We start from the raw sequence: 26,621 nt of genomic DNA, 5'->3' as shown, positions 1-26,621 counted from the left end.
TATTCTCTATACGAAACATATTATGTCCTGAGAGATATATAAAGGTAACCAAGAAAGTTCTGTCACTTTTTGTGGAATTCTGTGTAAAATTGACCCTCATACCGTGAGTTTAATGCGAATGGAGATAAGGCGAAGGTCAGTTGTTGGTGTGGGTATATCCGACATTCTACCTGGTTGTGGAAGTTCAGTTACAACGTAAACGTATGTAAGGACGGAGTGAATATGGAACCTCCACAGAGCGTCATAGGGGCGTGTATGCTGTACGAGTTCCAACTTGGATCAAACGCCACTGTAGCGGGGCGGAAGATACCTCAGGCCTTTGGTGAGGGTGTCGTGATTACGCAGACAGTGCAAGGGTGGTTTAGCAAGTTTAAGAACGGTGACGAAACACTCACGAAAGACGCACCACACGTGCCGGAAGACCAACACATGTACAAAATGAGGATCTTCAGGTAGCAATTGAGCCGAACAGACATGTGAGGAACTGGTGCTAACATTCAATGTTAGTCGAGAAACCATTCGCCAGCACCTCCATCAATTTGGGAAGCACTACAAGTTGGGTCTATGTGTCCCAGATGATTTGTTTCCGGGCCAGAAAGTCCTCCTGTGTGTTTGGTGGACTGCTCACGACATCGTGCATCGGGAACTGCTACCGGGCGGTCAGAGAAGAACATCAATGCAACTGTCTACTGTCAGCAGTTGAGCCGTGTTCAAGAAAAACTCAATACCCTGGAGCCAACACTTCTCAATCGCTAAGGGGTTCCCCCATTACGGGACAACGCTATGCCCCACATAGCTAGAATGAGCCGGAACACCATCCTACACCTTGAATGGGAAACACTATTGCATCCGCCATACTGTCCGGACATTATACCGTCCGGTTATCACCTGTTCCTTTCCTTGGACACTCATTTTAGAGGACTCCAGTTCAACTCCGTAGTAGAGGTGCTAAATGCACTTGGTACCTTCTTCGCTTCACGGCAAACCAAGTTCTACCGCGAAGGAATCCATGCCCATCCCGAACGTTGGCAGAAGGTCGTTGATACTGATGGGTACTATTTTTGATCTTCCAGGTACGTCTTTGGTGACATATCTATGCTCTAAGTGATAGGTCAAAAAGCGACAGAACTTTCTTCGTTACTTTTATACATATTACATAAAACTACTGTCTAAGTTCTAGTATCTCGAGATCGGGAAATCGGAATGTCAAAATTCGTTCAGATAATTGCTAATTTTGGTCCAGTTTACAAAATATATAAAAATCAAATAGTGTCCTTTTTGCTTCCTGGTTACTTTATATTCGAATATCTCGAGTTCCGAAATTCGGAATGTCAAAATTCCTTCAGATTCGTGTTTCTCGTGGTTTAGTTTACAAAATATATAAAAATCAGTTGGGGTCTAGTTTGCTTCCGTTTTCACTTAATGTTCGAATATCTCGAGTTCCGAAATTCGGAATGTCAAAATTCCTTCAGATTCGTGTTTCTCGTGGTTTAGTTTACAAAATATATAAAAATCAGTTGGGGTCTAGTTTGCTTCTGTTTTCACTTGTTGTTCGAATATCTCGAGTTCCGAAATTCGGAATGTCAAAATTCCTTCAGATACGTGTTCCTTGTGGTCTACTTTACAAAATATATAAAAATCAGGTGGGGTCCAGTTTGCTTCCATGGTCAATTTATGTTCGAATATCTCGAGTTCCGACATTCGAAATGTCAAAATTCCTTCAGATTCGTGTTCCTGGTGGTCTAATTTACAACATATATGAAAATCATGTGGGGTCCAGTTTGCTTCCCTGCAGCCGAAAAGTACATTGAATAGTCGTCAAAGAAATAACTAAAAAAAAAAAAAAAAAAGCTAAGGATCGAACGTCAGTATTTGTCACCCTAATTTAGCTGTGACTTGTACAACCATCGAATTATCCCTTTCGCACTGTGCTGCACATATTACCATAATAGTCTTGGAGCAAATAAAAAAAGTTAAAACACACATATAAATCAATACATTTGTCTCGATCGATAGATGCTTTCACAATTGTTAAAAGGTGTAATTAAAAACAGCAAACATTGTTTCTACTTTGAAAAGGACAATCCCTTATAAAACCGCAAACACGGTTTCGGGCGGCTTTCGCTTTCGAAAAGAGCTTTTTCGGTTTCAGTTTGGAAAACCGCATTTGCGGTTTCGGTTTTGAAAACCGCATCTGCGGTTTCGGTTTCGAAAACCGCTTTTGCGGTTTCGGTTTTGAAAACCGCATTTGCGGTTTCGGTTTTGAAAACCGCATTTGCGGTTTCGGTTTTGAAAACCGCATTTGCGGTTTCGGTTTCGGTTTCGAAAACCGCATCTGCGGTTTCGGTTTCGAAAACCGCATCTGCGGTTTCGGTTTTGAAAACCGCACTTGCGGTTTCGGTTTTGAAAACCGCATTTGCGGTTTCGGTTTTGAAAACCGCATTTGCGGTTTCGGTTTCGAAAACCGCATCTGCGGTTTCGGTTTTGAAAACCGCACTTGCGGTTTCGGTTTTGAAAACCGCACTTGCGGTTTCGGTTTTGAAAACCGCATTTGCGGTTTTCGGTTTTCAGAAAATCGGTTTTCTCAAAAACCGAAAACCGCAAATGTCACAAAAATTCAACAGCACTAATCTGTACATCTCCCTTTGCAGACACAAGTGAAAGAAGTCTTGGTAAAAATCGGCAAGAGATATTGTAAAGAGGACATTTTTTCGATTCCTTTTTCAATATCTCGTACCGTTTGGAAGATTTGAGCCTTCTTCCGGTTGCAGTTTTTAATTCATGTATGATCTGTGTTCTCTATCTTATTGTATGCAGTATGTAGTAAGCAAATACATTACACACACAAATAATTATAATGTCAGTGATATATGGTGTTCATTGGGCAAAAGCTCCTAACAATAAAGATTCAGCTTAAACCGGAGAAATTGTTATCCATAATTTTTCATTATAATTTGGCCATTCAGCAAACGCCTGATAGATATGCAACTCCTGTGTACAATTATGTGAGTCTGGAATGTATAATGCGTAGGATATGATGCTTTGGTATTTTTTTTTTTTTTAATTTCAACACTTCCAGTGTACCCGTAAAAATCTAATAAAGAAATAATTGCCATGTTTTTCTAAATATTCAATTAGAACTGGACAATCTATATAAAATTTGCAATCGATCAGATGAAAACATCATCTTTCTAGAGCCTGTAGTTTCCAAGATCTCATTGTCGAAAAGATTGGCCACAAACATATAAACGTCCACAAGCGTATAGTTTAAAAGAACTCCAAAGATGGCAGCACAATTCATTTACATTGATTTTGGGAAATGCTTATTAAAATACAAGGGCTTTGAACAATAATTTTTAAAAAATAAACTTTATGAAAAAGGTCTATTTTTAAATCATTTATTTAAAGTACAAATACTTTAAAATATTTGTCTTTCTTGAACATGAAATCACAAATAACCGTAAATCAAAAGTTGAAATTCAAAGTTATAGGTTGGAGGTGAGGCGCTTTTGTTGCTATTATAGCATTTTAATAGATAGATAGGTAAAGTTTACCTTCTGTTCGTTGATACAATACATTAGATGAATCATTATAACCTAAAACGAATTTTTGTTTCTTGTATATATAATCGTGCGGTTATTGATGGAGAAAATGTGTTAAAAACTTTGTGGAATTTTTGAAATGAAATGAATAAATAAATAAACCTTGTTGTTTCACGTCCCGCAGATATTCCGTGTAGGCTTAAAGAGGACGGTGATGATGACAATGAATGAAACAGTAGAATGAAGAAACTTGGAGGAAACGAGAGAGCATCGAGAAAACCCACGCACACGGTACTTTCCCCCACAAAACTTACTTGACATGAGCGGGAATGTAACCGGGGACCTCACATACTGGAGGTGAATACTCTACGACTGACCCACCACGGCCAACTTTGTGGAATTTTTGTCTGCTTTTCAGTGAAAAGTGGGTGAGAAAAGAACACTTTTAGATATTATTAGGAAGAGGAAGAGAAACTGGTTGGGACATTGCCTAAGAAGAGATTGTATCATGAGGGATGTCCTAGAGGGTATGGTGTCGGGAAAGAGAGGGAGGGGGCGAAGGAGACTACAATTAATGGATGATATAAAAACAGAAAGATCATACGCGAAGACGAAGAGGTTAGCGGAGGACCGTGGAGCATTGAAGCTTCTCAGCTGCGGCAAGTGACCTGCCAATAAAGGCAGAATACCTATGATGATGATGATTTCAGTGATCGTCTGTCAGCAAATGTTCGCGTTTTCGGAAATAGAGAGATGGTTAGATAGTTGTAAGGCGCATGTCAATATATATATATATATATATATATTAAAATGCTACAATAGCAATTAAAAGCGCCTGAGCTCCAACCTATAACTTTAGCTTTCAAATCTTCCATTTACGGTTATGTGTGATTTCACGTTTAACAGAGACATAGTCTAAATTAGTTAACTATATCTTTTTCATAAAGTATGATATAAAATTATTGTTCAAAGCCTTTGTATTTTAATAAGCCTTCTCTAAAATCAATGCATGTGAATTGTGCTTCCATCTTACGAGTTCTTTTGAACTATATGTTGAGGACGTTTATATGTTTGTGGTCAGTCCTTTCGACAATGAGATCTCGGAAACTACACAGGCTTTAGAAAGATTATGTTTTCACTGATCGATTAGAAATTTTGCGTAGATTGTCCAGTTCTAATTGAATATTAAAAAAAAAAAATGGCCATTATTTCTTTATTACATTTTTTTAGGGTTAGAAGCATTGAAATAAAAAAAAAAATCATCATATCCTAGGCCTTATACATTCCAACAGCACATTGTTGTATATGTCTCAGGCGTTTGTTTCATGGCCAAATAATAATGAAAAAGGAAGGATAACCATTTCTCGAGCCTAAGATAAATCTTTATTTTTTGAGTGTTTTGCCCAATGAACACCCTATATAACTGACATTATAATTAATTGTATATGTAATGTATTTGCTTATACATACTGCATGTAAGAAGAAAGAAAACACTGCTCATACATGAATTAGAAACTCCAACCGGAAGTAGGCTCAAATCTTGGAAACGGTGCGAGATATTGAGAAAAAATAATCGAAGAAATCTCCCCTTTATGATACCCCTTGCCATTTTTTTTTTTTTTTAAATATCAATACGTCTTTCACTTGTGTCTGTAAAGGGACATGTCATATGTTGTGAGGAATGAGAAGGAGATTTATGCTCATATGCGAATGATGCGCTGTGTAGAGAGCGTAGGTTCAGCTAGTATATATACAAGAAAATGATAGAAGAAATTTATTCTAAACGAAACACAAACACATGTCTGGGCTATTTTTCTACGTTGTCAACATGAACCTCCAGATATTTCTGGTAGCGTGGCTCAAACTTTCTAGAGAGTGCAATTAGTCCAGAAAATAATTCATTACTACTATCTATAAAAAAAAATTGAACTCTGTGCAATCCAAGCAAATTAATGTCTAATATAAAATTAGTTTGAATGGTAATTTTATGAGGCATTAATTACTTTGGTTTGGCACAGACTCAGAACGTTTGTATTTGCATATATTCTTTGCCTTGCCTTTCCTTCAGTTCGGTCTAAATTGGTTAAATATTTTGAATTTGTACGTGAAGATACACATATTGAAGTAGGTTAATTACGGTTTCCACATTACATCCATTGAAATGTTTCGTAAGTTAGCTCTGATGAAAACTCTCATTACATCCTAATGAAACTTGCGTGACACCACGGGGAAGGCATACTCTTTTAAATAAAGAAACATGGGTGCACCTATGTCGAAGTTACATGTGAATATAGACATATTGAAGTCGGTTAATTGCTGTTTTCACACTGCACCCGTTGAGGTGTTTACTGGTCTGTCTCCAAAGAATCATCCTTGTGATATTTAGACGGGACTACCGGGAAAATACATATATCTCGTACTTAGTTCTTTTAGTTTCGTCCAATTTGATTAAATACTTTGTTCATAGCGAATTATTTATGTTCATTTTTAAATAAACATTTTTCAGAATTGTTACGTCACTATATCGTCCCCATATCGGCAATGTTCCACCAAAACATTCCAAATTGTGGAAAGGTTCGATCACATGTAACTTATCAAAAATTATCTTCCTACTATGTTTGGTTGCTGAGTTTATATAGAGATTTTAACTGATCCATCACTGCTGAATACGTAGATTAGATAAATGAAGCAGTGACGTCATACATGACACTGAAAATTGTCCATTGATGCTAAGGGGGCATCACTCGGAATCTGAAAGGGATATTTCATTTCATAAGAAGAAGCAATAAAAAAGCTTCATACCGCGTGTTACGGTTGTTCACCAAATCTGCTCGACTAAATTGCATCCCAAGAAAACAATGTGGAATATGGAAGGGATGTTGCACACACATCATGACTGCTACTGCATATAATGTTCAACTCCAACGTGTTTATGCCGTACTTCAAGAAGAAAAAGGTCGAATAAACGACATGATGTCAACCACATTACATGAACAACACTAGACATATGCTGTACACATAATGTTTGCTGATTTTGGTATTCTGCAGCTTCAGTGAGAGGTTCTTCTTCATCCGGCGTATTCCTCATATGTGACTTATACAGATTGCCATCTTTTCCGGTCCCTGTTGAATTTATTCCGTTGCACATCCTTCGAGGAGGATGAGAAGTTGCAGAATTTCATTGATGATATCTATGCATCCAATCCTCAGAGTTTTTTGGTAAAGGCATCCAGTAACTGCCTGAACGTTGAGAACAGATTGTAAACAATTCGGGGGTATGCATCAGTGATCCATTGCCGTATTAGCTCAACCCTCAGACAAGAAATGTTTCTATTGGTTCCAAACGGCACGAACTATTGAATCAGCCTAATCTGATAGTTTACAGTACGAGAAGTATGTGTACGAAAGTTGTTCTATATCAAAATTGCATTTTGTGAAGAATTTTAAAGTAAGAGAAGATGGGAGAGTAAAATTTGGAGAATATTTTTTATGCGTATCGTCAGTAACATGGTTGAAGTATAATTAGTCACTAAGAATGTTTAATAAGAAAATACGTTTATGTAAACAATTATATTGAAACCGAAACCTCAACTTTATCTCTGAAACTATTGACCGGAATATATAAATGGGAAGTACTCTTTCCTGCTTGTCTGTACCAGCATAGGAAGAATTATTTCTAGTAAATATGGCTTCATAGGAAGAGATAAAGAAACAAACAAAACACGTTTTCTACGTAGAAAACAAACAAAAGTAGTTAATTTTATCATACCCGATTATTTTACCCTGTATTAAATTAAGATGTGCTCGCATGTTGACATTTCAGTATTTTACATAAAAGCTAAATGTGTTTTAGTGTGTGCGAGAATTGTCACATATTTATTTTAATAAGTAAGATTTTGATAAGTATATTGTGAGAGGACATTCTGTTACTGAGATTATCTGACATACCTTTGCTATAAAATACGGTATGTGGATGGAATATAGAGTAAAATATCTTCATTAATTGATAAAAGTGTACATAGAATTGGAAAATTATTAAAAGGAACTAACTAAAGGGATATCATCTTCGACGAAAGAGATGGATAATTATATATTTAAGATGCACAATAGAGGCAGTACTGGTAAATTTGTAGCAAGGTATATGTTGTTCACGTTATTTCTGCGCTCAAATTTTCACATGATCAGCAACAAAAATAGGTGAAGGTGTGCGTATCCTTTATATTTTTCCAGCTTCAAAATAGTAGACAAACTTTAAACCAATTTTTCTTTTGAGTGTATTCCAATGGGCCATTCGTATGTTTTCTGGGCCAAAGGTGTCATAAAACATATAGATTTGTACTTTCCTTTCAGTGGGTGATTGTACAATAGTATGTGCTCTTTATAGTTGTGAATACTAGCTTTGTGTGAATTATTTATTGCTCGTTTGTATTGTTGAAATAAGCCATGTTCTCTTCGTGTTCCTCCTGAAACAAACAACAGAATTTTAGCAGCGGTAGTTTTATTGCTTTGCTTTTGCTTATCTTTGTGAGTACAGTAATTTACGACCAAGAGTTTTAGCATCAAATATTGTCTTCAAGTTTAAACATTGTAACTCAGGAGAGAGTAGTTGGATTATGTACCAGTAGTCACAGATATGTTATTCTATGCATCATATAGAAAAAAATGGTTCAAGCCCCAAAGAATATTTATAAATATTTGAAATAGTCACATTGTTCCTGCTAAGTTTTTTTCAAGTTAATTATTCCTTCGAAATGGTAAACTAAAAATCTTTCATTTTAACATGTAGAAAAACGAATTTCAAGAAAAAGTTACAAATACTTTTTCGGTAATTTAAACACAATTGAAGCTGCATATTATAGCATTGACTTGGAAATTTCGAACTATATATAGCGATATATTTACATTATTATTAGGTACTATTATTTTAAATCATATAGTATATTTTCTTGTGTAATGAGGTTAATTAACGCGGTACAGTTATGTACAGGCATACGTTAAAATTTAATCATAGTGAAGTGTGTTCTTTCTGCCTTCATTGAGGCTTAGATCTAATGAGTTACCTAGTATTTTATGCTGTGTCAGTCTCGACCCACATTGTCAGGTTCGATAGCGACATCTCCGAACCAGCTGAGCAACCCTTCAATGAAAATTACTTGTGTTATTTCATCAATAAATAATTAATTTGTGTTTTATACTCAGTGTCTATTTGCATGCAAAATTTTCGAAAAAAAAAAAGTTTTGTTTAAACTAAACGAAATATACGCTTATATGCTTTAGATCTAATGCTAGATATTTATTTGTTAATACTGATTTCCAACAAAGTATTTAGTTTTAAACTAATAGGTATTGTCTTTCTTAAATAATAATAGTAATAATATTAATGCACGAAGTACTGAAAAAGCTAGTTCTGGGAACATTACCAGAGAACGTTAGAGACAGATGGTGAAAGGTTGACGGTTAGTACTGTGAATATGTCCATTGGATTTGTCACTCTTTTTCTATATGCAATTAAGGTTGGAAGTACTATAAATGAACTGTGTAAAGAGTCATAATTCACAGGGCTCTTCTATATTCATGTTTTAATGTAACTTTCAAGACAAAACATTAGGTTGTATTATTGCACTTGAATAACCAAGAGATAATTTGGCTCCTGGCACGAAAAACTCATTAAATGAACAATGGAGAAATTGAACTTTTTTTTATCTCTTAGTATTGAAACTGTGAGAAAACGGAAGGAAAAAGTACTGAGCTGCTAGTCAGTATTCTGTAGATAACTAAGATCATAATGTGTTCTTCTTCTTACAATTCCTTAGAAATAACAAGTCTCTTCCTGTTGTCAATGCCGTTATTTTCCATGTGTCTTACTCTGCTTTTAAGGCAATACAGTAATATTCTTCAATATAATTTTATGGTATTTTATGAAATATCTGTTATTTCTACTGTTGGAATATTTGTTTAAAATGGTAGCGGAGTAAATAATAAGTATTGTTAAAATGTTAAATGTTCGTTCAAGCCTTATTAAAAGTCTTGTTAGTTTTTAGCTTTACCGTATTTGCTTCTAGACTTTTATTTATAGAATATTACGAACGGTATAATAATTTATCTTTGCATATCAGGGAAATTACACTTTTATGAATTCAAAAAGGAAACGTGGCCATCAAGCTCTTTTGTGGTGGCTACGAGAATTTTCATTGATATTTGTCCGTCTTCATGTCATGAATCTACATATTTTAAATACATTGGAGTCTTTTTAATTCGAAAGACACGGGACACGAAAAAAGGTCGAATTATCCAACAATATAATTTGCTGACTTTACCTTTAAGGGGCCATATTATCTGCGTGAAACAGTACCACAAACAAACATACATTTACGTGTAAATAGATTAAGCCACACGTACCAAGGAAAAGCACAATAATACATGCACTGAATTACACAAATCTATATACTCGAGTAATAACCTGAATTATTTGCTCTAACGTAAACAAGTTCGTCATTATGTCATTAATTCTGTAATAAATAGTGAATACCAGATTAATTTGGGACATGATTACGAGACACTTTGCACTTCGTATTTTTATCTTACGCCTTTTCTCTCCCTGAAGAAGATGATACTGAAATGAGAAGTTTTGTAATGTGTGATGGCTATTATGGTAGAAAGAAAAGAAAATGAATAAAATATTATACTTTTGGTCTGCTTTATTAATAGTTTTTGTATACTATTTAAAATAATCAAATCGATTTTCCTTTTACAATAAACAGTGAAGGTTACTTCACCTGGCACTGTGAGGTATAACAGCTTTGACCTCGAAACAGAAGTAGTAAATCGATTTTGGCAGGAGCAGTATAGCTCTTAGCTTAGAATCAACCGTGAAGGTACGAAAGTAAAGATAAATTTAGAAGCTGATGGGAGAACTTGAAGCAGAAGGGAAATTGGCAGATCTAGTGTGTGAAAGTGTGCTTCAAATCAGAGTTAAATTCAGTGGAAAAAATAGCAGTAGAAAGAAAAACACAAATTATATTTATAAACTCAGTCTATTATCTTGAATATTTTGCTTTTAGTTGAAAATTAAATAACTTAGATTTTACTTAACATTGTACAGTATTATGTCCTAATGAAATTATATGAATGACAAATCTCTAAAAGCTACATGAACTGACATAATACCGTAAGACGGGGTTACTTTGCACAAGATTTAAGCCATTTTAAAGAAAATCGCATGTAACTTACAAACGTAATAATGTAGAAAACTGTATTTTAAACATATAATAGCTAGATATATAAGGAAAACATTCGTGCAAGTTCATTAGTAAATATTCAGTATAACCATAGTTATTGAAATATAAACTGTGGTGCAAAGTAACCCCATAGCTGAGGTTACTTTGCACAACACACAAAAAAGAATGTTCAAGATACGAATATAACGTTTCTGTGCAAAGTTTTCCCTTCAGTATTTATACATTTTACTTTCTACACAAAACTGCATGCAGTCTACAAATATTGATATTAGAATGATGGTACCGGTATCAATACTTAGTTTGAATTATCGATATTTGTAAAGAAAATTATGTATTTTCTGGTACCGCACAGGAACCCAGAAAAATGCCAACTCAGGAACAGAAAAAAAAATCCCCGTGAACTGATTTGCCTTGGTTATTCCTTATGTCAAAGAATATTATCCCAACCGTAATTAGTGGAAGATTTACAGGATTTGGGACTTTCAGGCTGAAACCCACCCATTGTATGATTTCTTTTTTAGAAAATCTAATGTTAGTCATTCCTATGCATATAAGCTTCAAGCCCCCCCCCCCCCGCCCAAAAAAGTCTGATTTCTTTAACAAAAAAGAAAAAAGTCTGTGAGTGAAGCCTCTTTCAAACTACTTTTCTGGATCTTCCACTGTTCATAATTTATTTTCCAACAAGAAATTCATTCCGGCATCTTCCTAAATAGGAAATTTACCTAAATTTAGAATGCAGTAGGTTCCAGTAGTAATAATTTCCTATCTAAGCGGTATTTTGGACCGGTGCAAAGTAACCCCGAGTATTATAGAGGCTGAAACCGCCTTCTTCTAGTTTTACTTTTTTTTATGACTTTAAAACGTTTCACATTTCAATTTCAACTATTGCATCAAAGTTCCATTATACACAGTAGTATTCTACGAAACTGACTTAACTTTGATGGAATATCTTGTACGTAATATCTTTCAAATTTTGGCGGCCTTTACAGTGACTGCTTTCCATACCTCTACAACAATGAACCCTCCCGGTAATTAAAACTGATGTTAACCGCCAACATTATAGTCAAAATACAGTTAGATGTTCTATCTTACGGTGCCAATTGAAACTTCCTCTTTTCTGTTCATGGTTTTGCCGATAGAGGACCGTGAAACTCTTTTCATATTTTGTGCAAAGTAACCCTGTCTTACGGTATCACAAGTACTTTTAGTCGATGTGAAAATTTGAAATTAGGCATGTTTATATCTTTAGAAGAGAAACCAACAGAAAAATTGTTTAAAGTGTATTTTGTACATTTTCAGAAGGTAAAAAAAGAGATTATTTAAATGGGCGTTTTTTTTTTTTACATAAAATCTCATGTTTTAAGCAAAAAATTTGAAATCCGGTATGATTGTAGTTTTTTGATATCGTTACCTAAGTAAATCACCAAAAATAAAAATTCCATCTTTCGTGGTATTTTGTGGAGAACTAAAAAATCTTCTCTATGTTGTTTAAATGGGACACCTTCTACACTCCATAATTACTAGATACTTCCGGTAGGACTATAATGATGAAATTTGGCGTGATTGTAGCCTCCGGGAACTAACCCACAGAAAAAATGTCGAAAATATTTTTAGTTTGTATTGGGTCTTAGGGGGGAGAAGAAAATTTCCCTGCACACCTATTATAAAAATAAGGTTATTTTCAATGTAAAACCTGAAAGTTTAGATATCTCTAATTGGAATAGAAACTCAAAACTTGGTATGCTCGTAGGTTTTGTGAATGCGAGAAACGAAAAAAAAAAAAAGTCAAAAATAAAGATCCTGTTTTGACTTTTTTTAAAAAATTCTATACCATGTATTGAAAATGAAACTACTTCCACGCCTAAGTACTTAACCCTAAAATAATTATAGTTGTAAAAAATATTTGGTATAAAGACTATAAAATCGTGTTCGATATGTAAAGTTCACATTAACAAAGTGTTCGAATATAAAATCAAAAGGTTAGTTACTTCGTGATGTTCGTTTTGGATACCAAGGTATACCACCTACATTTAATTTTACGTATTCAGACGGCCCATTTCAATATCCCAGACAGGAAGATATTTATGGAATTCACAAAAATAGAACATAAACATTTGCCCTTATTATACAGATGCCATTGCGTCACCATTCTACAAAATCAGTGTGTCATTTTTCACGGTCAGCAGAAACTTTAGCTACAACGTTGCTAGATCTATCTTCTCTGCTGGACACCAGAAATGTCTGGTTTCTGTGGCTTAACCGTGTGATTGTCTCTCATTTTGGGTAGTAATACATAGTATGTAAATTTTGGAACAGTTCTAGAATCATTCTTAAATTATTCATTTAACGTGCTTACTAAAACTCAAGATTCGTAATTTGTCTCGTTTCACGCCTGTCATCGATAAATGAACTTGTATGAAAATCAAAGCATGTTGCTTTTACCGTATCCTGCTTTTGCTCAATTGAGCTGGGTCGCTCAAGCCTCCGTTTGAGGAAATAATATCCTAGAGGTAAAATTGGCTTGTACTTGAGTGCGACAGATTAAATTGTTTCGACTTTCAGATTAAGTTCTGCGCCCTGTCAGAATTCCAATCTGAAAATGCATTACCATAATTTTTGGCAATATTATTTCTTTACATGAGTATTTGTAACTGTTAAACAGTAAAGCATCTTTGAGTCACTAATTTTGACATGACATATTAACGTATATCTATTGGAAGAATGTATGAAAATATATCCAAATCAAGTTAATGTCGGATTCAGTCTTCCGTTTTTAGCAGCCATTCTTCTAGGTAAACAAGAAGCTGTTAAATGGATTGCCGGCCATACCATTTTATTGGATTACGTTCCGATCATGGAGCGTGAAACAGGATCTCGTGCATCAACCGCAAGTATTTTGTTCGCGACGTTTGCCAAATATTTTGCCCTTAGCTACAACTCCCGTACTCGCACGAAAAGTATGCATTGCAGACATAAATGTGTCCAATGTGGTATTTGCCCTACATTCAGTCTAAAAAATGTGTCATTTTTATTCTTTTTAAAATTCACTACGGTATATCATATCTACTTATCTTTATTGTGAAACACAATATTATCGAAAGATATAACACGCATTGAAATTATTATAACATATTTGGCGATAGTAGTTAATGCTTTTTCCTCCTTTATGTTCAGAATACACAAATTGCATTACTATTTAACGCTACGCAGTTTAATTAGGGATAGGTGTGGAATAGTAGTTTTCAACCTCCATGCTGGAATGATACTGGTTTCAGATTGAAAAGTAAAATCAGAAGAAAATGAAAATGGTTTAAGGCTTAGTATTGGGGAATTTAGTCTGGTGAAATTTTTACATTTCCTGCTTACGCAAAACCAGAACATGTACACACAATTATTACCATTATGCATAATTTATTTTTCACTTTTAAGTAGATACGTTTATACGTAAACTTTTTTTGAGTTGCCCAAATGTTCAAGTTTCCTATTTATGAACCCTCGTTTAACCTATTTGTTAACCCAATCGGCTTGGCCATCTTAGAAGTCTAGCATAAAAGTAAAGTGAGGTTATATCCTCATGAAATCTGCCAACCAACAGATATTTTCCGTGGTCTAGAAGTACACAAATTAGATGCCGAAACAACATATTAATTGGAAATAATTTACTTTAACGTTGTATTCTTCGTGAGCTATTTGTTATCCGTGCTTGAATATCAATAGATTTAGACAGACCAGAAACAATCTAAAAATGTATTCCTTAGTAAACAAATTTCGTAATATTTCTTATAATATAAAGCCTTTTTGTTTTAGAATTTCTCTATTTTGATTCAAACTGCTGCTAGTGTTTCGAAATATTAGGATATGCGGTGAGTGGAGGAAAATATATAACTGTTATATCCAATATAGAATATTGTCACGTTTGTGGTGGCGTTGAAGGACATATGTGCATGTTTATACAGTTATTGTATTATGAAGAAAAATACACATGCTCTGGAATGACGCAGTGTATTGCGACAAGTGTTGAAATGAACACAGTAGGCTGTGCCACTATAAAACATATTTCCTCCATTTCAGGAATATAATTAGTACAAGCTGATTTAGCATTGATGAAAATGTGTATAGTAAAAATACTCTAATTAGGATTTTAAAAAAATAGCTGCAACTTGTACTAATTGAGCTGACTGGGGCAAACTAGATCAACCTGTGATTTTCAAGATAGTAGGTCTCAGTTTGGGTATTCTGAAGTTTGATTGCTGGTATTGACTTAACCTTTTCAGACGGACAGGCATTTCAAGAAAATCGTAGACTTTTACGTTGGCGGCCCAAGTACTCCTAATTGTCACTGGAACAAGAAGACACTTCGTTGTAAAGCTTATGGAACACAGATTTTAACGAGGTAACTTTTGTGTTTCCCGTGGCAAACCCGTAAATTTTTAATGAGAAATTTTCTGTTTTGGGGAATTTGTGAGAGACTGACAACACTGTTACTTGTCGCACGCAGGAAAAATGTTTATACGCGTACGTCAAACATTGGGTACAATCATGTAACGAAAAAATGAAGGGCGAAAGTTCAATACCAAGTTCTGAATATGTTTCCTACGAGAATCACCCTGTACATATTTTTCGAAATATATTTTGGTCTACCCTGATGTTGGCAGCCCTAATTATCACAGAGATAAAGCCACACTTCGTTGGAATTATTATAGGATGCAGATTCCAACGAGGTAACTTGTGTGTCCCTTGTGCTCAACCCGTAAAAGAAAAAGAAAATCAAAAAATGGAAAAAAATAAATGTCTTAGAAGTTTGTGGAACTGTGGCAACACTATTATTTGTTGTACGCAAAAAAAAAAAAAAAAAAAAAAAGACATTGGTTACCATTGTATACAAAAATAAAAGGCGTATAACAACGGAGAAAAAAATTCGGAACATCGTACCTACGTGAACCATCCTGTATACTTTTCGATGGACTATCGTCTACCCTGACATTGGCAGCCCTTGCGACGCCCCTAATTTTCTCGACCAGAGTTCAAGTATTCCCTTAATTTCCTCCAGATTTCTGGACCAACATTTTTTTAATGACCCTTCCTAATTTTTGCTTACTGTATTTGAGTTTTGCAAGCGCTTTTCCTACTCGTATTTGGTACCAAATCTTTGCTTCTGTTTTACTATAGTCTAGCGTCATTTACGTGGTAATTTTTTCCGTTTTCATTCTTGGAACTAATTGTTCAAGGCTCTCCTTGGTCGAATTGTCTTTCTTTCTCTTTCTTTAATCCGCATCAGTAGTTTCCTTTCTTCTTAAACTTTAGCATTACGTATCGCCGCTGTTTTAGTTTATCACTCTTTAACAATGTTTTAAAAAAATCACGGTAAATATAGTGGCAGGGTACTCATGTTTGCTGTGTTCGAGAAGAGTGAACACACGATAATTTAGTTTACAAAATAGGCAGTGCAAATAGCATTGATTATGTTCTTATTTAAAGATTTAAGGGATCACAGAAATGGCAAGGACTTACTCCTCCACTCAATTGATATGTGGGTAGTTTGATTTTAACGTTCTTTTTCGGCACTGAGACTATGAGACGAAACCTACTGAAGTGAGAATCGAACCCAGGGAACACGCGTAAGCCGTTCGGAACTTAACATTGAATTTATACATTAATGTTTTCTCCGAAATACGTTTATGTGTGAATGGGACTAAATTCTTTGTTTTTGTAGGTGTTATTATTTGATGAAATTTTGAGTTCAGTGAATTAGTCGGAACCTAAATTGAGATGAAGAGCCAATAACCAGTTTGTTGTGACGCACAGGTGATACTTTTTAAAAGGACATAATAGTTGCTTTGAATGTTAATGGTGCATGATGGTATCAAAAGCTGTGTAACAACACAAGAATTCTGTGATAACTAGCTTACCATAAAAAGCCGCTGCATTTCTGTGAAAGGTGTGTGCGAATGTGCTATTGTTAATTAAGTTGCCGGACATCGTTGAACAAAAGAAGACCCCAGAATGAGTTCCTGACACCGTTCTGAATGAATAAAAAAAGAACGTTTCCGCAGAACGAAATAATAATGATGCACAGAAAAGAAAGTGGCTCTGAATTTGATTCCCCGGCAGAGCATCCCTCGAAAATCCTCTATGAACTGCAACCCTATATAGGAAATCGAAACCTATTGTAATTTTATTCATGCTTCACTGTGCAGAAAATAGGAACGTAAGCAGTTTAAATTAGGCTAATTTATTATTATTATTATTATTATTATTATTATTATTATTATTATTATTATTATTATTATTATTATTATTATTATTATTATTATTATTGTTATTATTATTGATACGTACGGAAAGTACAGTGAAATCAGTGGATTCGAGGCCGCCACAAATTTACTTACATTCATGCGAGGTAAATTACAAACTTTACTCCAAACTTTCTTCTGAAATTCAAATCACTGCATTCCTTACGGTGCGTCCAATACAGAAGTTTTAAGAGATATTGTAGTCTGGTCCAGAAGGCTAGAAACGACGAGCAATGGGAGCCCATCTCACACATTTCAAGTAAAAGATACCTGAATGCGGCCATAACTTTTCTTGGGCTTTAACTTGTGTTGCCTACGAGACGAGACTAGTCTCGTGAGATTCACCCAAGTCTTAGTTTTCAAACACTGTTATAGTGTTGCATGATTCATAGTATAAAAACTGCACATTGATAAAAATGATTGTAGGAATACAATGAAGAGCATTTATTAACGTTTAAAGAAGCGCAAGTGATTACATAATATACTTCAGTAATAATAAACAGTGGGGGATCTAGGCCGAGGCCGGGGTGCCTAGCCCCCCAAGTTTTTTGGGTGACAAAAATAATTTAAGCTATAATTTATATATTTTTGAAAGTTTATAATAAACTCATCATGTGCCTAACAGTCTGGGTGCCCACCCCCATTTTTACCTTCTAGATCGGCCTCTGATAATAAATTTGGTTTAAATGTTATGTTACCTCCTTCGTGGACGTGATTGTGATGACGTTTATCTAGTCTTGTCGTAAATACTGTCACATGAAGGAGCAATCCTAATGTAAAGAAGACAGCAGATCCACAGATGTAATTTTTTTTTCTTTCTTCCGAAGGGGATTTCGACGAATTCTCTGCCTGACAACGTGAATGGCTTGTAGTGTTCTGCTACTCCGCGGTCGCCTTGGTCTTTGGCGGTCACGTACAGAGGAAATCTCAAGAGATCCTTGCTGGGGTCCGATAGTGTGATTTTCAGAGGTTAGAGAGTTTGAACATCTTCGATGCCTTGTGACCACACTTGTGTAATGCAATCACAGCTATACGGTTCTGTTCCTGACTCCACTCTATCCTTACAATATCACACACACACACACACACATACAAAAAAAAAAAAAAAATGAACAATACACAGACTACTGACAGGAGTGAATTCACTAGAAATAAACTGAAATCCGTGGTTACAAATATTACGAATTTTGTAACTAAGAGGTATTAAATTAAATACCGTATAAAAACAAAATAACTGTTGAGTAACTACTATGATTTCATGAAGACCAAGCTGGTAAATAATAATAATAATATTATGCACTTGTACTACAATGGTATGTGGAAGTCCTAATGCAAGTAAATATAAACAGCGAGAATATGATTATTATTATTATTATTATTATTATTATTATTATTATTATTATTATTATTATTATTATACTTAATGCTGCCTTCAAAATTGCAGGAGTAAGAAAATAAAATGAAATCTTCCAGCATAACTCTCACATTATGCCTTTTAGGCTAAGGAAGACGGATGATTAAGGCAAGTGAATGATGTTGGAAAAATTAGTGGAATGAGAATGTGGGTGTACGTCGAGAAAACCCACGGACATGATGTGGCTGGGGATCTAACCAGAAACTCCACGCACTAGAGGTAAGCGCTCTGCCACAGAGCCACCGTGCTCCTGCAGGAGTAAGAGAAAAAGCACGTATGGTCAACGAGTAGTAAGGGATGGGCATGAAGTATATACGGCTTATGAAACGGAGCATTAAGCATGTAGAATTTACGAAGAGAGCGCGAGGCACGTAGAGCTCATGAAGGGAGGCACCAGGTAAACAAAGTTGGGAACTACTGTTCTAGATGAAGAAAAATCAGCTGTATAAATTTTGAACAAAGATTTACAAAACGAGACGAGAAATTTTCCGAGACAACACTAGAAAACCTAATTTCTCATCTCGTTTCGTGGGCAACACTAACTGTAACACCATAGAGGTGAGTTTTATTTTATGTATAGTGCGAAATTTTGGGAATGGTATTAGAATAAAGGAAACGAACAGATTTAGTAGTAGGTGTTACAAGTAAGAATTATGCTGGCAAAGAAATTAAATCTGTGTTAAGGCGAGTATTACACGCTATTGCTTAATAATAACTCGTTGCAATTGATATGGGAGAGGTTAAATTTGACAATCAGTAAGGACACAGGATTGCTCATAGTCCTTTATGGATACGAATGTTTGTCATTAAAATGACGGGATGAGCTTAAGTTTAGAGTATTCGAAAACAGCGTCTTCAGAATTTTTGGAACCAAGTGGGGGTTCAGTGGGTGAATAGGCACAATTACACAGCGCGGAACTTCACAATATACGCTGTACACGTCACCTCATATTATGCAAGTTGTTAGATCCTATAGGAATGGGAAGGAGGTGTCGCTTGTATGGGAAGTCGTGCGGGGTGTACAGTATTTGAGTTGGAAAATTTTTGGGGACGTCTGTGTAAGCGTATATAGGAAGATAAAACATACCTTTCGGAAGCAGCACGTATCAACTAGTCACAGAATAGGATCTATTAGTGTTTTTCTTTTCTGTGGCGATGAACTTCTGAGTTGATACACGTGTGAACAATGTAACGAAAAGAAAATTCAGAAACGTTTACTGAGGGTGAGAGGGAACTAAAATCATCCAAATTTCCCCTTACCCTGCCGCTGCGAGACCCCCAATGTAGGTGAAACGCACATCGTTGGAAAGTTCCGCCCTTCCTGAAGAGAGAGACATCTGAATCGTATTTATTGCCAATTTGAAAGGGTTAAAAGATAAAGGAGAAAGCAATATAACTAATTCTAGAGATCAGTTTCGTATATTTTTATAACATGAAAGACTGTATAAAAGGATATTTGAAGTGCTCCCGGCTTTAAGTATTTGGCTACTCTAAGGAAGATTGAATAATTGGAAAAAAGCTTCATTAATGAATCTCTATTTTTTCACATCTCAAATCAGTAATTTCTGTTTTCGGAGGGTTGACAGTTTATATGATGTATTATACAAGCTAATACTGACTGACATCAGTGCAATATAGTTTCTGTATTTCCAGTAATTCCAGTGTATAAGCAATATGCAGTTGCGCAGGTATTGCCGAGAGCTATTGGTAAATTAGCTGTAAAAAGACTTCATTGTAAATAGCTGCTTGCGTGCTGTTTTTTGAAAGTAGCTGAGACCGCATTTTAACGGCACCGACAATGAAGGAATCAAGAAATCTGAGAATAACCATTTGTATTAAGACCACGTATTCTACTTGCTTATTATTTTTATTAGTGCTTCTGCACAAGTTCTGGTTGCGTGTGTTAGGCTCATATAAGAAACTTAATGTGTGAGGGAGGGATCATTGATGAAAGAGTTAGATCAATTAAGTGTTTCGTGTTCCGGTTAACGTGTTACAAACAAAGGTTAATAATGAAAAGGATGCTTCCTTATAACAGAAAATTGTGGTGTTACTGTGATATTCCGTGTAGACAATACGGTAGGATGTTGTCAGTAATGATAATTGATCAAAATAATCTTCAGTTCTAACTTCCTGTTATCCTTTTTTTTCTTTCGCCAGTGATAGAACAAAATACACTATACAAGCGGAAATTTGTAGTTTGTCAAAAAAAAAAAAAAAAAAAAAAAAAAGTTTATTAGGAAAATGACACTGTTAGTAGGAGAATTACATAATTTTCTCTATTCGTACAAGAAATTATAGACGTAATTGTTTTTGTTTGTTTGTTTCCGGCTTGGTAATACTACAAGCGCTTTTGTGTTCATTAGTGTGTTTGCAATGTGACTTTAAAGCAGGATTGTCATAGTTTTAAATTTAACAAATAGGAGGAATTTTGACCAGATTATATTTATGTCGTACTACCTTTCAGTGTTGCATTGCTACCTGTATTTTTCTTCAGGAAAACTGTCTTAAATATGATACTTGTTACTGATTTCATGCTATTCAAACATATTGATATCTATCTGTCAGTGTCAACATTCAAGTTACTCGTACTTCTCTTAAATGTTTATGTAATGAAGTATATGTAACGATTTATGGCGTATTGTGAAACTGAAGAGATGTTCATTAGCAAGCAGAAGATTGCCGATTAAGTCAGATGTTCAGTAACTCACTGACCTCTTACCATTATGCCAGGCAATGTTTGGAAGGGAGAAGGAGAATAGAAACGCAGTATTTCTTCGAGTTGAAGAGAAACTAGCATTTTGCTGTAATGAGATAAACGGGTAATCTGGTAAATCCCTACTCGAAAGTGGGGAAGTAGGCAATGAATAGCACATTGCCTTAAGGCATAATATGTGCTTCACATGTCTTCCACCATTCTCAGCACACTTCCTCAAATGAGCTCCCCTCGTGGACAAAAAGTTAGCATTGCCGTCTTTTGTGCCGAAAATCCCTATTGGGACGTGATTGGATGTGATTAGAAAAAAAAAACAATTTTCATTTCCTTGTTTTTTCGTTCCTATTCATTCGTAATTCGTCATGCAATGATCATCGTTGCACTATCCCTTTCACTTGTGTTACTACTGTTGTACAAGGATGTTTGCGATACTGTAGTGTCCTCAGTACCTAACACTGAATAAGAAATATTGTGTACATTTTTATTTAATATGTAGATTTGAAATACGTAATAATCTGACGTAGTGTCATTTTATGCAAGATTGACATGGTTGGTAATCTGGTGATACTGCAGAGTATATAAAATAATTTCCTTCTATAGATATTTGCATCGTACAAATTTTCATCGTTGGTTTAAAATAATGTAGTAAATCTAAATATGTAATAACTTGGTCATTTGAAAATTTTCCAAGTTTCTACAGATTTGGTAACACTCGTAATAATTATAACTTCCGTGATAAAAATTATAAATAGATTACACCAGTGATGGGCAAATATTTGTAGGAGAAAGACAAAGAAAGAAAAAACTGTAGGCGTTCAAATATAATTTCCAACTAGCTTTCCAAAACAAGATACTCTGAAATGGATATATTAATAATATCGGGATGTGCCATATGCTTATTATGTATATGTGGCTATAGACATGTAATGTTACATCTGTTTGGAATATTACATAATATAGTGTTATATATTTATATGTAATTTCAGAATTTCTTTAAGTAAATTACACAGTAATTTATATTAAAAATAACAATGATACATTCTTGTAATACACAATTTTTGTTTCACAGTTTTTGTAATGAGTGAAACTAAATTCTCATGTATGTCTTTTTCTTTGAAAAAAATCGAAATAACCATATTCTTTTCTAAATTAGGAATTATGTCATGAGCAGGATTGAACCTTTTGGGGACCACATCTGGCCCTCGATTCGTAATTCACTTATTACTGAACTATACAGTATTCTTCCCAAACTTGTTAATCAATTGTTCACGTGTGTTTAAGAACATTTGAGTGTATCTAACAAATGTTACCATTGTTTATACTCATGGTTCTGAAACGTTTATTGACCGTAACTTTGTTATTTTCGGCCATTAATAGCTAAATCTTCGAAAAAGACCAGATGAAGGCTATCCTAAATCCAGTTTTCAAGTACTTAAATTTGAATTTTGGAATTCAATTCTTTATGAATATATTTTATATTAACGCTAATTGGTGTTTTCTAACAATAAATAGTAGATTCAGGACACATGCAACAAAACTACAATAATTAGAAGAAATACTGGTAGCTAGAATAACTTCTGTAGTTGATTGTAGCCTTTTTCGACAGTTCGTTAGTTGTGATTTTTTTTTTTTTTTTTTTTTTCAGACTATGATATAAACGGCCGAATTTCGTTTGCTCAATTGCAGAGATTGTATGCTTTCCTGTAAATTTCAGTATCGTTTAAAAATTACTGTACTTTCTCCACGCGTACAGTAAATTATCAATGGGGCTTCCTTGGCTAAATTGTTGAGTTCTTCCTTTGGCGTGAAAGATCTGGGTCCAGTTCCTGTCTGGAGTTTGTATTCCACGTTAAGCTGTATGGACGCTAAAACCCAAAGCATCCAATTAACCAAATTAATTAGTTGTCCTCTTATTTTTAATACTTACAATTGTTTTGGGGTTCATTAATGTATCTGCTTACAACAGCTTATTTGCTTAGTGACAGACTTGAGGAGTAAAAGAAAAATAGAGGTCGAGGTTGAGAGTTCAGTCGGTTTATGTAAAAACCTGATGGAATATCATTCAACGGTCCAGAATCAAGTTCTACACTTAGGCCTTTTAGGTAATTGTTAGTTTTTTCTTATTATTCCTTCCTTCTTTTCACCCTGACAGACAATGATACATACTGATGAATGAAAATTGATAATCGTAATATTGTCTGTCGATTTTGTTCTTTTAAACACTGTTAATTATTTTATACATTCTAATAAAGTGTGAGTACCCTTTCGGGACAGGTAACTACCAGAATATATATATATATATATATATATATATATATATATATATATATATATATATATATATATATATATATATATATATATATATATATATATATATATATATATGTTTTTGTCTGCGTTAAAACTCTGCAGTAAATATGAAATACTGTTCTGATTTTTTTGCAATTCATGTAAGGGGGAATGTTCTTAATTTTGGAACAGGTCTTTTATTTCAATTTTACCTTTGCTTTTTGAGCAAACACACACGTCTTATGAGTTAGAAAAAAAGAAAGAAAGGATTTGCTCGAAAATTGATTGATAGGGATATGGACTTACCAGTTTGACAATTTTCTTGATAAAAATTTGGATTTGAGAGGATCTTAAGTAAATAGGAATGTTTTTCATTAATTTCATATTTCTGTTTACATTTTATTTAGTGTAGTTGACTTACAACAGAAAATTATAGTTGAATTTTATTGATATTACATCATAGGATTCACGAAATAAGAACGGAAATATTTTTAAAAAAATATAGTAGGAGAGGGAACTACTTTTGAAATCGTGGTTGTCATAGAAGAGTCAAGTTTTATACATTTGCTATTCTCCTTATTTGCGGATGCGGATCGAGATGATGTGGATGCCACTTTGTATCCGTGCACACCAGTATTCGTAGTTTTCCAGTTGAATGATCTGATCTAGGCCTGAGGAACCTTATCTTGGTTTCACCAATCCTAAATTGCCTATCCCAAAATCTTCAATATGTCGTGAGGGATCACGTCTTAGACGTTTGCCATGACCTTTTGAAATATCCTGTGTATATCTTAATAAACGGCAAACGTCTCCGTCTGTGTGGCACGCTAATATTAAAGTAACGCTAATAGATGACACTTCCTGCGCTTTCTCTTGCCTGCCTGATGCTAATAGATGTCGCTGCCTGAGCTATCTGTGTTAACTGTGCAGGCAATTTGCCTATCTAAAATCATTATGATGAAATATAGAATAGAATGTAAAAGAGGTATTCTTCCGTCTATTATGCATAATAAACTTTTTATCATCATCAGTTGCACATTTCTAAAATGTGTGCACTCAAATAATTGAAAATATTCCACAAAATTCCTCAATCCCAAGTGAAAGATACTTGCTTATTGACTCAGAATGTCAGTGATGTTTATGCAGATGAAACTGTGAAAGAGAGCATGACTACTAGTGGAATGAAGTACACTATTTATAGTATCAAAGTTGCGAGGAGAGATGTCTTCTAGCATGTGGGCGATTTCTGGTAGCTATTTTCACCTGTTCAAGTAACCACGTTGCACCTCGAATAAACTAAGGAAGTTTAAAAATAGATTGAGTCAAAGGACCGGTCTTGGTGTGAAAATAGAACCACTTCATTAAAATATCATTGTGCCTGCCACATCATGGAGTATAAAACACCAATGTTTTCTCAACTAGCTAAAGCAATTAGTCACGTTGCCAAGTGTAATAATTGAAGTTCCTTTTGAGAAATATCGTTACGCTTTATATGTATTTCATGACATTAAACTCTCTTTAATTATCTAGTTTTAATGTTTAGACTTAGTTGTCTAGTTAATATATTTTAACAGTCACACCTGGGAAGTAAATAAGACTTGAAATAAATTAATATTGATCTAACTTTTCTAGAAATTGAGAATATTATTGAAGTCGTTTTTGAAGAGCATAATTATGCGAGAGCAAATTCAGAGGTAGTTTCCGATCTATGGCCACGATTTCAAACAGCATCTACCTTAAGAGAAGTCATGTCATCACCATCGATGGTACTTTATTGAGTGGGCCTGCATTTTGGCAATAGCCCGATAGCAAAGTGTCCACTGTAGAAGACCGGCACAAAAGATAGACATGTTTATTCGTAATTACTCCTGCAGGCTTTCTCAAATCCTTGAATAGTGCGGGGCCTCCTGTAGAGACAAAGCTCGCTTCAGTGGGCCAAAGGCGCAATAATCTATCACAATGAGACATCAAGTGACTTCACTGGAATGTCTGTGAAGATAAAATTGATGTTACTGTAATTTTCGTGAAGCAGTAGATAGGAACTGTGATCAGTACTACTGATAAAATTGCTGTTTTATAGTGGCAGGCTGCTCCTTTTGTCGGTTCCAGTTTATTATCATAAAGATCTACCGCTCATACCAATGGTAAAAGTGCCCACGCTAGGGTAGATTTCTAATTTTGCCTTTTATATTAGTTTGAGAACGCGGAATACAGCGAAACTATTTAAAAATGTCTGTCTATTGGGTTACGAGATCAGTTGGGATATAAATAAATATAAATAGCTAACCTAACTTTGAGGTAATTTCTCTCGTGACTTAATAGACGAATATGTTTGAAAGTAGTTTCATTCCGCGTCCTCTAATTAGTTTTTAAAAGTGCAATTGGAAATTTATCCAAACCTGGACACATTTACCATTGGCATGAGTCATGAGTGATAATTCTTTGCTATGGTATTCCTTCTGTTTTAATTGTACAGAAGATACTTTCATCCTCATGGTAGTGAATTGCAGGGCGCCAGAGGTGCTGCATTTGTCCTAGTACTATAGCGTACATATCACACGTGAAACAGATAAGTCATCTACAAGTTACGAGAAAGTAAGTGTCTTTGCGATCCATCACGCTTCTAAAAATACACCCGTTTTTGGGAGGGTTACATCGTAACATAGTTATAGACAAATAAATAAATAAAAACGATGTAAATGCTAAGGTTTCAGTGTCTGATAAGTGATGCATGCAGCAGTCCATCTTTATGTTCATGCATTCTCGAAGGACAATCCGCAGGATCTGGTCAAAAGCGGCAGAAGAATCCAGCTCCGAAACGCACTCGACATGTCATTAGTAAAGTATAGCAATATATGACCAAAGTGAATCCATTGTCGCAACGTAAAATAACAGCACGCGTCGACTGTGTGGTGGCAATCCGGTCGAATCTTCCAATAGGAATTAGTTCTGAAAACTACGCAAAACACGCAGTCCTTTTCTAACACTAACGCACATTAGCCAACGGAGAGAGGCATGCAAACGTTGTATGAGCGCTGCCTAATGGGTGTTAAATAGTTATGTGATCAGAATCACCCTTAGATGAGACGTGGACCTCTGACCAGATCAAAGCAAGTGCGTGGGATT

General features: G+C 34.9%; 1 protein-coding gene and 1 long non-coding RNA gene across 6 annotated transcripts in view; both read left to right on the top strand.

Annotated features, from left to right (window-relative positions):
- LOC145694223 (uncharacterized) overlaps positions 1-23,299 on the top strand; it is a 66,553-nt gene extending 43,254 nt beyond the window's left edge. The window contains exon 3 of the long non-coding RNA XR_014132967.1: positions 22,849-23,299. This is a non-coding gene — a long non-coding RNA (uncharacterized LOC145694223). The remainder of the gene's footprint in view (positions 1-22,848) is intronic.
- Actn (alpha actinin) overlaps positions 1-26,621 on the top strand; it is a 183,431-nt gene that overhangs the window by 106,525 nt on the left and 50,285 nt on the right. The window lies entirely within an intron of this gene.

The sequence above is a fragment of the Thermobia domestica genome, chromosome 9 (assembly GCF_964235325.1).
Source record: "Thermobia domestica chromosome 9, izTheDome1.hap1.1, whole genome shotgun sequence".
Lineage (NCBI taxonomy): Eukaryota > Metazoa > Arthropoda > Insecta > Zygentoma > Lepismatidae > Thermobia > Thermobia domestica.
This window is presented reverse-complemented; position numbering and strand designations above follow the sequence as displayed.